The sequence below is a fragment of the Dasypus novemcinctus genome, chromosome 18 (assembly GCF_030445035.2).
Source record: "Dasypus novemcinctus isolate mDasNov1 chromosome 18, mDasNov1.1.hap2, whole genome shotgun sequence".
Taxonomy (NCBI): Eukaryota; Metazoa; Chordata; class Mammalia; order Cingulata; family Dasypodidae; genus Dasypus; species Dasypus novemcinctus.
In genome coordinates, this window is record NC_080690.1 from 37,224,175 (window position 1) to 37,240,897 (window position 16,723).

Consider the following 16,723-nt stretch of genomic DNA (forward strand, 5'->3'; position numbering starts at 1 on the left):
CATGGCTCCAGCTGTGGTTTGCAGAGAGTGGGACACAGCACTCATATATTGTGAATCATCCCTGGTGTGCCACCAATTTCTTAAAAAAAACAGCTCTATTGAGATATAACCACACACCATTCAATTCACCCATTGGAAGTGTCCACTTCATTGAGTTTTTAGTGTATTTTCAGGTAAGTGCAATTATCAACATAATTTTCATCACCTCAGAAAGAAACTCTATATCCTTTAGCTATCGCCCCTCTATCTCCCTTGGCCGCCCAACTCTGCCCTAAGCAACCATTAATCTCTTTCTGTATATACAGATTCCCTGCTCTGGAACCTTCATACCTTCATATAAATGGAATCATATTTGTGGCCCTTTGTGACTGGCTTCTTGCATTTAGCATCATGTTTTCAAAGTTCATCATGTTGTAACGTGTATCTGTACTTCATGCCTTTTTATGTCAGATATAACACTCCATGGTATGGATAGACCACAATTTGCTTCTCCATCTGTCAGCTGATGGACGTTGGATTTCCACCTTTTAGCTATTGAGCGTTCCTGAACAAGCTTTTGTTTGAACACCTGTCTTCAGTACTTTGGGGTAGAGACAGTGGAGTGGAATTGCTGGGTCATTACCACCAATTATTTATTTTGCTTTATTTTGTTAATTTTATTTTATTTATTTTTTTGAGGTACCAGGGCAGGGGATTGAACCCAGGACCTTGCATGGGGGAAGCTGGTACTCAACCACTGAGCCATATTGTCTCTCCTGTGTTGGTTTTTTCATTTGTTTTGCTTGTTGTTTGTTTTTGGTTTTTTTTGGAAGCACCAGGAACCGAACCCGGGATCTCCCATGTGAGAAGCAGGCATTCAACTGCCTAGCCACATCTGCTCCCCATTTCTTTAATTTTAAAGAAGATTTATATTACATAAATGTTACATCGAAATTATGGGGGATTCCCATATATCTCACCTCCTTCCCCTCCTCCACGTTCCCCATTAACATCTTTCATTAGTGTGGTACATTTGTTACGATTGATGAACACATATTGAAGCACTGCTACAAACCACGGTCTATAGTTTTACACTATGGTTTACACTTTGCACTGCACAATTTTACAGAGGTTTTGACAAAATGTATAATGACCTGTGTCCGTTATTACAATGTCATGCAGAACAATTCCAATGTCCCCCAAATGCCCCGTGTTACACCTATTTTTCCCTCTCCCTCCCCTCAGAAATTCTGGTGACTGCTGTCTTTATATCAGTGTTACAAGTAACATTGAGCTTGAGCTTCCATTATTAAAAAAAATAATGCCTACTTTAGCCCACAGTTGCATTCCCCACTTACGTTTGTTCATTCCTCAACCCTAAGGATTTTGGGATGGTGACGCCCACTCTGTGAACTGTCTTGCTTACAGTTGTAGATACTCTCCGTTTTGAGGGACGGGCATTGTCCATCATCTTCCTTTTGTTAGTTGTCCTGGGTGAGTCAGATGAACTGGAGAGTAGGTGTTGGCTGCAACTTTGCTGAGATTCAGGGCTCAGCAGGCATATGAACAGTCAGAAGACTTAAGTCTCTGGGACATCTATTAATGGGTAGAGTGCTAGTCATAGGTTCAGATAAAAGGGGCAGAAGAGCCATATGTAGGAAAATTATAAATGAGTCTAACTCCAATACATTGAGAACATACTCATATGTTCCAAGATAAGTCCCACTGACGGACTACCAACTCTTGATCAATATTTAAAACTAATTTTGTCAGTGTGACCCATAAGTCAGCTGTCCCTTTCCCTTCTTCAAGCTTTCCCCTAAATGAATTCCATTAGCACAAGCACTGCACACCTGACTAGAGATTTTGTAAGAGACCAAGGAGGGATTCAACATGGGACACCCACAGATGTTTTTTTTTAAAGATTTATTTTTATTTATTTCTCTTCTTCTCTCCCCTCCCCCCACCCCCATTGTTTGTTCTGTGTCCATTTGTTGTGTGTTTTCTGTGTCCACTTGCATTCTCAGCAGCACCAGGAATCTGTGTCTCTTTTTGTTGCATCATCTTGCTGCATCAGATCTCCATGTATGTGGTACCCCTCCTGGGTGGGCTGCACTTTTTTCACGCGGGGCGGCTCTCCTTGTGGGACACACTTCTTGCGTGTGTGGCTCCCCTACATGGGGGATACCACAGCGTGGCACGGCACTCCTTGTGCGAGGCAGCACTGCATGTGGGCCAGCTCCACATGGGTCAGGAGGCCCTGGGTCTGAACCCTGGACCTCCTATTGGTAGGTGGATGCTCTATCAGTTGATCCACATCTGCTTCCCCCAGAGATCTTGATTAATGAAGATCTCCATTTGTTCTGCTGAACTCCCAGGCACCTCTCTCTTGTTCCCCACCCTTCCTCCACCTCACCCCTTGGTCTCTTCTCCAGTTCTGCTCCTTTCTTTTTCATGTACTTTAACTCAGCCCCTCCAAGCTTGCTTACCCACATATACTCTTTAGTATTCTCTTCAAATGAGAAAAGTACATTAAAGGCCATACTATGGGGATGATAATCCTGAGTACACAAAATATCTTCAGTAACTAGGATCCACCCTACTAAGAAAACAATGGGAGAGTAAAATTGCTTTCCTACCACATTACAAATGTGGACAGATTTACCTCCCAGGGACCTCTCCTCTTTACCCTGTTGGGTGAAGTTCAGCTTTCTTCAAGGTCAAGGTAATGGGCTTATGCAGAGGTCACAAAGTAGTGACCCTGAGGACAGGTTTTATTAAACCCTCCATGTCTGAGCAATTTTTAGTTTTCTTTTTTTAAAAATTAGGAGGGCTCCCATTTTTTAAAAATCCATATTTCCAGTTTCCCTTGAAAAACCTGGAGGTCTAACGATGGACCTGACATCCTTTCCTAGCCCCAAGCTGGCTGGAGCTGAGCAGTGGTTTCCCCTTAGGCAGGGTTTGGATTCAGCCCAGCCCCAGCCTGGCCCAGATCTCCCTTCTATGGCCCATCTGACTTCTGTAGGCATTTGCATTTCTGGCCTATGCTACTGGGTAGACTCAAAACAGATAAGAGCAGGTATCAGAAATATGCAAGACTTGGCCTACTGAGTGTGTTCAGGGCAGGAAACAGTGACTGTGCTGAAGATGCTAAGTGAATGGCGTGATAAGCAGGGATACAGGTGAAGCCCGTCAAGGGAGCCGCTGAGAATTCTGAATCCAAGTTGGTTGAGGACCACTACCCAGAGAGCCAGACGAGGATTCATTCATTCAACAGATATTTAATGAGCATCTCTTATGTGCCAGGCTCTGTTCTAGATGCTGGGAACATAGCCATGAACAAAACAGGCGAACCTCCCTGCCCTTCAAGTAGGGGAGACAGAGAAGTGAAGCACATAGTTGGTGGATGGTGGAAAGGGGAGTGGAAAAGCTGGAAAGGGAGAATGCTGGTGGAGTGTGTGAGGGGGTGCAAGTGTGGATAGAGATGCCAAGGAAGACCTCACTGAGGAGGTGACGTCTGAGTGTTAGCCTGAAGGAAGTAAAGAAGCCACCCATACGGTTATCTAGAGGAAGAACTTTCCACGCAGAAGGAATGGCAAGTGCAAATACCCCGTGCTCGGCATAGTTGATGAAGAATAAGGAGGCTGGTGTGGCTGGAGCACATGAATGAGAGGGAGGTGGGCAGGAAACAAGACCAGAGGGATGGGGATGGGGGCTGCAGGGAAGAAGATCATATAGGTTCTTTTGAGACATTGCAAGGACTTTGGATATTATTCTGAGATGGGAAACCATTGAGAGTTTTGAACAGAGTGATAATCTGAATTAGGTCTTAACAGGGTCACATTGGCTGTGTTTTCAGGCCAAATACAGGAAGACTGATAGAGAGGCTTTCACAATAATCCGGGTGAGTGACAAGAGCAGCAGAGACCCAGTTGGAAGCAGTTTAGGTGGTGAGAAGTCATTGGGTTCTAGATATAGTTGAAGGCAGGGCCAACCTGCTTTGCTGACAGCCACAGGTTAAATCTGGGGTGTGAGAGAAGATGGCTGCAAGTTTATGGACTTGAGCAACCGGAAAGATAGTGCTGCTACTGACAAATTGCGAAGGTGGTGGAGGACTAGGTGTGCGGAAACAGTGGACATATTGAGTTCGGGGTGACCATTTGCTATCTGAGTGAAGAGGTTGAATAGGCAGGTGGCTATGTGAATCTGGAGATCAGGAGTGAGCTGCAGGTTGGAGACAAATCACTGGTGTGTAGACTGGATAAAGTAGCCAAGGAAGTTGAGTGTAGACTGAAATGAGATTTTAGGACTAAGGCTAAGCTAGGAGCAGGTGGAAAAGCCAGCAAAGAAGAACGCAGAGTGTCAGATCACCTGGGTTTAGAAGTTAGTTGCCATCTAGTTTATCTTTTATAGTGAAGAGAGTATTATATTGACTTCTTTCCATGGCTAAAATAAAATAGATTTCTGTCTCTTCATTGCTCGGGTGCCAAATCTAGAGGATACATTTTTAAAATTTAATTGTTTTGAAGGAGATATATTCACATGGTTCAAATTCAAAAGGTACAGGCCCGCCCTGATAGAGATGGCAGAGTGAGACATTGCCAGGCTCTGTACCCTCACAGAAGCTTTGAACAACTAGCAAAGACTGGCATAAACATCTTTCTAAAGGCTCCAGAAAACAATGAAGGAAGTGCAAGTGTCAGTACCAAGAAAAAGGTCCCTGAAAAGTGATAGGATCTCATGCCATGGTGCCCTGGCTGGCCCCTCCCCTTCCCCCCCCCACCCCCCACTGGCTTGGTGCAGAGTTCCCAGTGAGGTACCTGGTCCTGGACCCAGAGGGAGCAGAGTGACCCTTGTACACACACTGGATGCATGTATGTCTGGCCCAATCTGTCTGACAGTGGCCTGTGGGACCCACTGTCCTGGAACTTGCCCTGCATGTAGAAGGCAGCTCACGAAGCTCTCTAGCAGAATGCTCTGGGATAGTAGTCAAGATGTGCTGCCTGGGGCAAAGGATTGCTGACTGGAGGATACATAGTTTAGTGCCCAGGACTGTGAGGACACTGTTTCCTATGAAAGAAGGGACATTCATATCCATGTAAATGAAAAAATTCCTAGGGCCACACATACATACCTAGAAAAGACGCATACGCAGAAAGGATCAAGAAGATCCTACACTTTGGCCTGGAGCTATTCTCCAAACTCATTGTTTGGATAAGCTCTGAAGGAGGGCCCTCATACAGCCCAGTCTGCAAAGACTTCTTCTTCCTCTTTCTCTTCTTCATCTTTATTGTCGTATTCTTCTTAATTTTTTTTTTTTTTTGGTTAGCTTCTTGCATTCAAGGAAACCTCTGTCATAACACTAGCTGGATACAAGCCTATGAAATAAAGGACTCAGTGTCTAAATTTAAGTGATATAACACACTAAAATATCAAACTACCCAGGTTTCAACAAAATATTACAGAACATAGAAAGAAAAAGGAAGTGATGACCCAGGCAAAGGAGAATAAAGCATTAGAAATGATCAATGAGGAGGATCACATCTGGGACTTTCCAGACAAAGACTTCTAAGAAATGGCCCTAAATATGTTCAAAGAGCTAAATGAAAACTTGGGCAAAGAACTAAAGAAATTAGGAAAACAACAGATGAACACAAAGAGAATATCAATATAGAGGTATGGAAATTATGAAAAGAAACAAAACAGAGCTGAAGGCCATAATATCAGAAATTAAAAATTCCCTAAAGGGGTTCTACAGCACATTGGAGCTGGAAGAGGAGAGAATCAGTGAGCTTGAAGATAAGACAATTGAAATCATTCAGTCTGAGGAGCAGAAAGAGGAAAGAATGAAGAAAAGTGAACAGAGCCTGAGCAACTTAAGAAACAGCATCAAGCATACCAATATACACATTGTGCAAGTTATAGGACAAGAAAAGAGTAAGGGGCAGAGAGAATAGTCAAAGAAATAATGGCTGAAAATTTCCCAAATTTAACTGAAAACATGAAAGTACACATCCAAGATGGAACTCCAAACAGGATAAACCCAAACAGATCCACACCACACCATGTTATATTCAAAATTCTGAATGCCAAAGATAAAAAGAATTCTGAATGCTGCAAGAGAGAAGTAATGTGTCACATGCTTTGAAGGGAGCTTCAAAAAGATTAAATGCCTATTTTTCTCATTGGAAACCATGGAGGCAAGAAGGCAGTGGGAAGACATATTTAAAGTGCTGCATGCAAAAAAAAACCAAACCTGTCAGCCAAGAACTCTGTATCTGGTGAAACTGTCTTTCAAAAATGAGAGAGGGATTAAGGCATTCCCAGATAAACAAAACTGAGGGACTTAACACCACTACACTAGCCCTCCAAGAAATGTTAAAGGGATTTCTGCAGGTTGGAAGTAAAGAACGCTAGACAACTAACTGAAGCCATATGAAGAAATAAAGATCTCCAGTAAAGATAATCACATGGGGAAATATACATGCCAGTGTTGTTTTATATTTTATATGTAATTCCATATTTTACTTCCTACAGGTTCTAAAAGGCAAATGCATAAAATATAATGATAAATCAATGGTTTGGACTCCAATGTATAAATATGTAATTTTTGACAAGAACTGTATTAAGGCAAGGGAACAGAGGGTATAGGAGTATGGCCTATGTATGCTCTTGAACTTGTTAGGTTGATATCAACGCAAACGAGAATGTTATAGATTTAGGAGATTAAGTTTAATCCACATGGTAACAATTTAAAAAATCATAGGATATGCAAACTCATAGAAACAGAAAGTAGAGTAGAGTTACTGGTGGGGAGGGGAGGGGGGGTGCAGGGGCAATAGGGTGTTAACGCAAAATGAGTATAGTTTTTCTGTTTTGGGTGAAGGGAAAGTTCTAGTAATGGAAGGTGATGAGGGTACTGCAACATTATGAATGTGATTAATCCCACTTAATGGTCCGCTTTGGGAGTGGTTGGGATGGAAACGTTTATGCCGTATATATGTTTCCACAATTTTTTTTAAAAAGAGCAATGAAAGAGATAGTGGCAATGAACTGTAGTACATGATTCCAGATGAGATCTAAGAATGGAGGAGAAAAGGCTCAAAAGTACATTACTGGGATATAAGAAAAATTGGAATATAGAATGTAAGCGTTATATCAATGTTAAATTTCTTGAACCCTAACTTAAGGTGTAACATAAGTGAATAACCTTCTTCTTAGGAAATGTACGTGGGAGTATTGTGTGTGCAAGGAGTATGCGGTGTGCAGCCTGCTATCAAATGCTCAGAAAATAGATGCAGTAAAGGTGGCAAAACATCAAAACTGGTGGATCTGGGTATCTGGGAGTGGGTGTGTGCTGGAGTTCTCTGTGCAGGGTTTGTATTAGTTTTATAACTGTCTTGTAATTTTTTAATTATTTCAAAATTTAAAGTTTTTTTTTTAATTTAAAAGATACAGTAGAAGTTTTACTCTTACCTTTGCTCCTCAATCACTTTATTCCTTACCCAAAGACATCCAACATCTGTAGTTTCATTTAGTCTTAAGAGATATTCTTAGCATGGGTGTGCACGTGTGTGTGGATACACTTCTCTTTTCGCCCATTTTTACACAAATGGTATATACCCAATGTTCTGAATTCTGATTTTTCATTTAACATACCTTGGAGATCATTTCATATTAGAACATAAAGAACTTCCTCATTCTTTTTTTTTTCCCATAGCAAATTTTATGTATGTGCAGTCATTTCTTTAACCAGCCCTCCCCTATGGGGCTTTTAGGTTGATTCCAATCTTTGGCTGCAATTAACAACCTTGTACACTTGTAATTTTGCACCTGGGTGAGTATAAATCTGCCGGATAAGTTCCTAGAAGTGGAACTGATAGGTCAAAGGGTATATGCTTACAAAGATGGTTTCAATTTAAGCTCCCACAAGCTAGATGAGAGTGCCTTTTGACACATTTTCCAACACGGTCTGTTATGAAAATATTTGATCTTCTCCCTCTGACAGTGTTTAAAAATAGAGCTTTGGTTTGCATTTCTCTTATTACATGTGAGGTTGCCTGTAGCTCTTCACACAGCACCCAGAAATGTCACCCAGCAGCAGAGATGGGCAGCGTTTGAGCATGGTGTCCTTTCCTTTGCTTGGCCCCTTCCAATTGCCGCAGACTGTTCTGGTCTCCTACACAGGAGGACATGTATTGACAAACTTATTTCCTTGAGGGTTTTAGTCACTAGAAGTGGAATCTGTCCTGAAATGATTTACTTTCACAACAGAAATGGAGGAGCAATCCTTGCCAAGAAAGGATGACCAGTTCTTGGAGGTGTTTGAGGCTCTGTACTCCTCTTTCATTCAATTCAGCACCTACTGCCTAAGAGCCTTGGAATGGGCATGGGCCTGGGCTTTGAGGAAATGAGAAAGTTAAGATCCTTATGCTCAAGGAGCTTATGTTGTAGAAGAGGAGCAGACAACAATCAAGCAAAAGAGGAGTTCAGGGAGGGGTAACTGCTATGAAGAAAATAAGATGATGTATGGAGAAAGTCTTTCTGAGGAGATGACATTCCAGCTAGACCTGCAGGAACTGGAGAAGAATGTCACCCAAAGGGAAGGAGCTTTCCAGGCAGAGGAGAAAGGCGGTCCAAGGGAATATCCAGAGAGTGTACATAAAGCTAGCAAAGTGGAGTGGAGTGGGCAGAAGGGAGAGAAATTGTTCACTGACTGTGGACGTGGAACCCTAAGGCCACAGTAAAGGACTGTCTTCAGTTGAAGTTTGAAGCCCAAGGAGAATTTTAAACAGTGGTGTGCTTGTAAATAAACTTTAACAGCCAGCTTGGGGGTGGAATGGGGTGTGTGCTGATTGGTAGTGTTACCAATTTCTGTGGTGTAAATACTCCCATCATGAGTGATTTCAAGCTACGAAAGTGAGGCCACTGAACTTGGAGCTGGGAAGACGTGTGTGCAATCTGCTCTTGCAGGCTGGTTAGAGCTACTTAAGCAGGAGGGTGATAACACTTTGATTTATGTTTAAAAGCTCCTTCTGGCTGCTGGATGCCCACCTTCACTATAGGGCCACATCCCACCTTCCTTTTCTGCTGAGGAGCATGCTATAGCTTTAGGTTTCAATTTTATCTCTGCAATAAACTTGATTTTTTTTTTGAGGCTGATTTATTCCAGTGCCAATCACTACTTCTCTTTAGTTTTTCCCACTACTGTGCCCAGAGCAGAAAATAAAACCCCTTCTGACTTTCCATGTTGCTTTGATTTCTCCTTTTGCCATAGGTGTAGCTATTGGTTCTAGGAAGTATGGCTGCGGGCCTGCCCTTCCCCCATCCCTTCCCCACTGCTCTGGATACTGGAAGACACCCAGGAAACTGTGCTCCTCTACTTACGAGCCAATTGCTTCTGTGCTTGGAATTCTACTTCTGAGGATGGAGAGGCCTGTTTCTTTTTCATTTCCATGCAGGTTCCATGTCTAATTTAAGGAGGGGGAGAAAAGTGTAAACAATTTTATGATGTCTCGCCATCCCTAAAATTCTGAAATTACTTTGGTCTTTGTTGGTCAGCAAATAAATTAATTTTCACTTGAAGAAACATCATTTTTAATGCCTTTCATTCTGGCCTGGCCTCATCCCACGGTCCAATTACTGAGGTAACTATCACCAGCAAGGATACCGGGGGAGCCATAGATCAGAAGTTGTTTACTAGACTTGCAGGCATCGATTTATTCAAGCTATCTGACACAGTTGATCATATTTTATTTTCCCAAATCTTCTCTCTCAAATTGATTTTTCAGAAAGTTTTTAATACAGGTTTATTCACCTGGCTAATCCATTTATCTTCAGTTCCACCTGTAAAGTCAAGAAAATCTCTGGGGTGATCTGTAAAAGGAAGGAGATTCTCTCTGTGCCTCTCCTCATTTCCAGCACCCCCTTCTCCTATATGTATGCGCACACACGCACACACACCATACACATATCCCACCCCCATACACATATTCACATCTGGATACCCCCATCCCCACCCCCACCCCCAAACTCCCACACCCTCACCCAGTCCCACACCCTCAACCCTATACCTTCCCACTCCCATATCCCCAATCCGCACACACACCCCATAACAGCCCCCCCCCCCCACACACACACATACGCTGCTAATTAGTTGTGAGACCTTAAGAACATCAGTTCAATTTTCTCGGCCTCCAATCTTCTGTAAAATTGGAGTATTGCACTTTTTTATCTTTAAACCTTTCTAACATAAAATCTCTGGAATCAAAGAGTTTAAAGATGGAAAGGAAAAGGATATCAAGAGCAGGCTCTTATTTCACAGGTTGGGAAACTTAGGCTCTGCCTACAAGTCATTGGACCCAAGTCCAAAGGAGTGATAATCCTGGCAGAACAGTGATTGGGACGGGGGTTCTTGGCCGCGCCCCTTCCCTTCCCCACCCCCATCCCACCCCACCGCCCGGGGTTATTCTTCTCCATCTTTCTCCCGAGTAAAAGGACTTAAAGCTCTGTTTGAGAGCTTTCTCTGGTACTCTCGGGCAAGGGGCCGCTTTGGAAAGTGTCTTCCTGTCGTGGCTGGAGCTGGCTGCGGGGAGACGCGTGAGGCGGGGCGGGAGAAGTAACGAATAGCAGGGGGCGCTGGAGGCGGCGCTGTGCGCTCTCCGGAAAGACGTTCCTGACAGGTTGTCCCAAGCCGGGCTCCCATTTGTCTGGGCTCCTAAGCCTATAGCGTGCCCAGGAAATCCGACACGCACTACAAAAGGGACTGTGGGGAGCCCAGCGCCAGGTTGGCTCTAGACCCCTCCGAGGGCAGCGCTTTGGGGCCGCAGGCCGCGCTCCCCGCGCTGCGAGGCGCGTGGGTTGCCCTGAGGAGCCTCTGCCCGAGCTTCTCCGCGCCCACCTGCGCGCAATCCCTGTGGCTCTCATTTCCTAGGGGGCCGCTCCTTTGCCCCGTGTCTCTGCCTCTTCCCCGGCTCTTGGGTGGCCTTGTTGGGTGGGTGGTTTGCAAAGGGGAGGAGACAAGTAGGAGTTTGCTGTCCCTGGAAATTCCTTTTCCCCGTGGCTATGAAACCCGGTGACATCGGGGGCTCGGTGTTAGGCAGACTGCTCTGTGCTGAAATCCGTCTCTTTGGCGCTCCCTTGTCACAGCGCGCAGCCAGATGTCTCCTGTGTTAGCAGAGATAGGAGCAGAGACCTATGCCGCCCGTGAAAGGCCGCGGACGCAGCCCCCGGCACTGAGAGGATTGATTGAGATTCTCCCTCAGATCAGATATAGGTGGCAGAATTGCAGAAAAATGAATATAAATTCACAGAAGGCCACTGTTGATCGACAAGACCCACTCACGCTTGAGTGGGGCTGTTTTCTCACTTTTATAAGTTGTGTTTTAAATACCAGGATGGGGAAGCAGATGTGGCTCAAGGGATCGGGCTCCTGCCTACCATACAGGAGGTCCAGGGGTGGGTTCCTGGGGTCTCCTGGTGAAGGCAAGCTGGCCCATGCGGCCAGCCAGCCCCAGCAGAGAGCTGGTGCAACAAGATGACACAACAAAAAGAGACACAGAGGAGACAATAAGAAACAGCAGACCAGGGAACTGAGGTAGCGCAAGAGATTAAGTGCCTCTTTACCACTCCAGAAGGTACCAGGATGGGTTCCCAGTGCGGCCTAAAGAGAAGTCTGACACCGAAGAAAACATAGTGAGTGGACACAGAGCAGACAGCAAGCGCAAAACAATGGAGGTGAGGTGGGGGGTGGGGTGTAAATAAATAAATAGACCTTTTTAAAAAACAAAAACAAAAACACCAGGATGGTACTTGTATGGCATGGGTTTGCAATGCGCTAAGTAATAATAAGATGAGATCCTTTTGAACAAACAAGGCAGAGGTTGTGCATGCCTACAGGAGCCACTCAGCAAAGCTCAGGGGATTGTGGGGGAGAGGGGGCTTTTTGTAAATTGAAGAAGATGCCCCTTTTCCCTGCCGTGGATTTCCCAGTGCCAGACCCGCATGAAAAATGATTAAAGTGTAGGTTAGATCCACTTGCTGGCCAGTTGTCTTAGTTTGCTATAGGCTGCCAATGCAAAATGCCAGAAATGGGTTGGTTTTTATCATGGGAATTTATTAGGGTAAAAGATTACGGTACCAAGGCTATGAGAATGCCCAAATCAAGGCATCATCAGAGCTATTGTCTCACTAAAAACGTCAGTTGCTGGTGATCCTGGACTCCTGCCACGTGGCAACACAAAATGATAACCTGTCTCTACCTTCTCCAGGCTCACTTTCTCCCTGAGCTCAACTGTGGGTGATCAGGCATATGGCTTGTCTCTCCCCTACCCTCGTCTCTTCAGCTTCAGGTTTCTCCAATTCCAGCATCTGGTCTCTCTCAGCCTCTCAGGGTTTCTCTGTCTTTCTGCAGCAGCAAGTGATCTTGGAGTCCTCTCCAATATGGCAGGGTAAAATGCCAGCTTTTCTGGTCTTCTCTCCTGTTTATACAGGACTCCAGTAAAGGATTAAGACGGAGCCTACGTCCTGCAGTCTAATCAAAGGCCCTCAACCAAAGTGATCTAATCAAAAGTGATCTACTCGGGAAGCGGACTTGGCCCAGTGGTTAGGGTGTCTGCCTACCACATGGGAGGTCTGCGGTTCAAACCTCCTTGACCCATGTGGAGCTGGCCCATGTGCAGTGCTGATGTGCACAAGGAGTGCCGTGCCACACAGGCGTAGGGGAGCCCCATGCACAAGGAGTGAGCCCCGTAAGGAGAGCCACCCAGTGTGAAAGAAAGTGCAGCCTGCTCAGGAATGGTGCTGCACACACGGAGAGCTGACACAACAAGATGACGCAACAAAAAGAAACACAGATTCCTGTGTCGTTGACAACAACAGAAGCAGATAAAGAAGAACACGCAGCAAATAGACACAAAGAACAGACAACTGGGGTGGGGGGGCGGAGGGGAGAGAAATAAATAAATCTTTTTTTAAAAAAAAAAGGTGATCTACTCATAAGTTCCCACATAAAACAGGTTTACATGCACAGGAATCCATTAGTTTAATAACATAATTTTGGGAGGTCCACAAAAGATTCAAACCAGCACACCTGTCTGGTACCTTTGACTGAGCCCAGCCTTGGTCAATCCAGGAAGGGACAGATGCTTGAACCTCTTTCTCTTGCATTTGTCACATCTCTTTGACTCGGTTGTGAACATTGTGGAGATAAATGCCACATCCACTCATTTATTTATCCATCACATAAAAAGAACATTTTTCTAGGTCTTTGTTTCTTTCATGCTACCACCCAAATAAACAGGGAATGCTTGCTGCTAAATTACTTAGAGTTCTTGATGGGAATAAATTTAGCCTGCCCAGATGGGTAGTATTTAGCTGCTTTGCAGGGGTTGTAAACAGGCAGCCTGGGGGCCATTTTTGGTCATTTGTTCTTTAGTCCATGTTGTTTTTGATGGCAATGTAACCAGGTGGCTTTAGGCCCTACCATAGCACCAAAAGTCATAGGATCTACTCGCTTCTACCTGGCTGAATTCACACATTCACATGACCTGTTTGGCTCCTGTGAACATTTGTCCTTGCATCCTCTGCTTAGAGATTTCTGTTAATGAACTGTGGGCAAAGACAGGTCACCCTGTCCAGCAGAATCAGCAGAGAGGCTAGGGCCAAGCTACTGGGAGCACATGGAAAAATTGCCCAGTGGAGCAGTATGGCAATCAAGAGCTTTGACCTTCATTTTATCATTTCCTGTTTTCTTAGCATTTGTGATTGATGATAAGTGGTGCTTTGTGCCTCTATCCCCACTCCACATAGCTGTAGACAACTGATCCAGAACGAACACCTGGTCTGCGCTAGAACCATAGATTCTCCCTGATGGGAACTGGGATCTCTCAACAGAGAAACATGGAGAACTAAATTTGGTTGAAGTTGGCGTCCTGGGCTGACATCAGCTTAGAAACAAGGGGTTTCTTTTTCTTTTTTTTTTAAACAAAACTTCTGGCAAAAATTCCAGGAAGGAGGCTTCTAAAACCCCTTTGGGTCAAATGTCAATCCTGAACCAATCACTGTGGATGCAGAGGTGGCGAGATGGGATATTCCGATTGGTCAGCCCTGATTGACTGAGGGGTGAAGTCAGTCAGGGAGGCCGGTTCCTAGAGGGAAACATGGATGCTGGAATCTGAAAAAAGGAAGAGTGGGGCCTGGTGCGAAGGGGGAAAGTAAAAGCAGATTCTGTTTTCTGCTTGTACTTACTGTCTGTGTGGTCTCATTCTCTGAGCCTAAGTTTCCTTATTTGAGATAGGGAAAATGTGATGGTAATTTCATGTGTCAATTTGGCTAGGTTACGATGTCCAGAAGTTTGTTTAAGCAAGAACTGGCCTGATTGTTACTTCCAGGATATTTCATAGATTTAAATAATTCATCAGTTGATTGCATCTATGGCTGATTACATCTACAATCAACAAAAGAGATTGCCTTCAGCAATGACAGTTCAGTTGAAGTCCTTCAATGAAGAACTGATGGTTTCAGCAGTCAGAAGGAAGAATTTCCATCTTTATTTCAGCCACCCAGCTTCTCCTGGGAAATTCACCAAAATCTTCACTGGAGTTTGCAACTTGCAGCTGCCCTACAGAATTTGAATTTGCTAATCCCCACAGCTGTGTGAGTCAATTCCTATAATAAATTTCATAATATTTACAAATATATTGCCTGTTGGTTCTGTTTCTCTGGAGAACCCTAACTACTACAGATTTTTGGTAAACAGAATTCTACGGATGCAATTTCTAAATTGGTTCTAGGGTTTGGGGGAATTGGTTCTCTAATCTGATTAGATTAAAAGCCACTGATTCTATTTCCAGTGATCAAGATGGCACTGAGAGTCCATAGAGTGAGTTGGCAATAGAGATACACAAGATATCATCATTGGGTACTGCTACTCAAATGTTTACTTGAGGCAAGGATCTCAGTGACAGTGTATTTGATACCTTAACAGAGTTTAGTGGAGTTAAGAAGCATAATGATTTGCTTGCTCCCAAATATGCTGGATACAGTCGTTAAGGAAAGAGATGAGGTCAAGGCTTCAAATTCCCTGCTCAAGCACTGCATAAAGTTTCTATATGTGCCCTGAAAGAAACTCTTATTTCTTGTAGCTGCTGACCTAAGATTTTGGAAAAGCAGACTCAGAGTCTCATTGTACAAATAGCTGAATTACAATGTAAATTTCATTCCCAACCTTGCAGGGTGTCTGCTGTTAAAGTGCAAACATTGATTGGGAAGGAATGGGATCCTGAAAATTGGAATGAGGACATATGGGCCAATAGTGATAATAGTAGGGACATTGAAACCCTAGATTCTGCTGAGTCTTCTTTGCCTGATAAACCTGCAACTGCCTCCCCTGAGGAAACAACCCACACCTCTAAAAGATTAAACCTGTTTTATCAGAGGAAACTGCAATGGAATCCCCTCAGGTAGTTGGCTTGCAAGGCACTTCTAATTCTTTTCATGATCTCTTTTATTCCAGGCCTATAACTAGACTGAAGTCCCAACAGGCCCCAAAGTTGAGGTACAAAGTGTGACCCATAAGGAGGTTTTCTACACCCCAAAAGAACTGTATGATTTCTCAGATTTCCTCAGAAATCAAGGGAGTCCATGTGGGAATGAATGTTAAGGGTGTGGGATAATGGCAGAAAGAACGTAAAGTTGGATCAGGCTGAATTTATTGCTATGGGCCCACTAAGCAGAGTTTCTAGATTTAACGCTGTAGCTCAAGGGGTTAGAAAGGGCTCTAATTGTTTGTGTGTGTGGTTGGCTGAAACATGGACCAAAAATCTTAAATTGCCTGAGGTTAACATACTAGAACTTCCCAGGTATAACATAGATGAGGAGATCCTAAGGCTTAGAGACAGTGGAATGTTTGAGTGGATTTATCACCTGCTTACCCACCCCAAAAGTGTCCAGAGGACATACCTTTCACTAGGACTGTGAGGAACAAGTTTGTGAGAGCAGCTCCATCATCCCTGAAGAGCTATGTTGTCACTCTTCTCTGTAGATCAGATATTACTATGGAAACTGCTGCCACTGAACTTGGGTACTTAAACACAATGGAGATGATTAGATCCCAGGTTGGGAGGCGTCAAGTGGCAGCACTTAATTGCCAAAGAAAGGTGGGCATGGCTACCACAATAGACAGCAGAATCAAAGCAGCAATCAAAATAATCTAACTTACAGAGATCTATGGCACTGGCTAGTTGACCTTAGGGTACCTAGAAGTACTAAATTCCTACTTGGTCGTCATAAGAAAAGTGTTCCAGATCAAGTGAGCAAAAGTCTAATTTGTATCACAAAACAAATAGTCATGGCCCTTCAGTCAATTCCCACACTTGAGACAGTTTACAGACCCAGAACCCTTGAATGAAGGGAAGGTTGGGTCCCTTTGAGGAAGGACTCTGTTACACTGCCAAAAATTTATACTAATAATCTTCCAGTCTTTCCCAAAGTGTAAAGGTCCTGGGGCAGGAGCATGCCTGGAACGTTCCAGGCACAGCAGAGTCCAGCAAGGCTGGAGTGGAGTGAGGAGGGGAAGTGTGCTAAGACATGCATCAGAGACGGCGCTGGGGTAGGTCAGTAGTTAGATTACCTGCGACCTCACAGACCTTTAGTCTGCATGAGATGGGAAACCACTGGCAGGATTTGAGCCTGGAGGCCCATGAGCCCTCTGCCTTCCTTGCAGAGAAGAGCCTGGAAGGAGACA

The 16,723-nt window shown here is 44.2% G+C and overlaps 1 protein-coding gene across 5 annotated transcripts in view; it reads right to left on the reverse strand.

Moving 5' to 3' along the window:
• Positions 1–5,219: 5,219 nt before the first annotated feature.
• RBL2 (RB transcriptional corepressor like 2) overlaps positions 5,220–16,723 on the reverse strand; it is a 105,582-nt gene continuing 94,078 nt past the window's right edge. For 2 of the 5 annotated variants that reach the window (XR_009181559.2, XR_011646302.1), the window contains 2 exons: positions 9,367–9,449; positions 5,220–5,357 (listed from right to left, as the gene is read on the reverse strand). The gene's annotated coding sequence lies outside the window, so the exon portion shown is untranslated. Of the gene's footprint in view, positions 5,358–6,689; positions 8,159–9,123; positions 9,450–16,723 lie in introns of those variants that run through there. The other 3 variants (XR_011646303.1, XR_009181558.2, XM_058280011.2) reach the window with 3 other exon arrangements.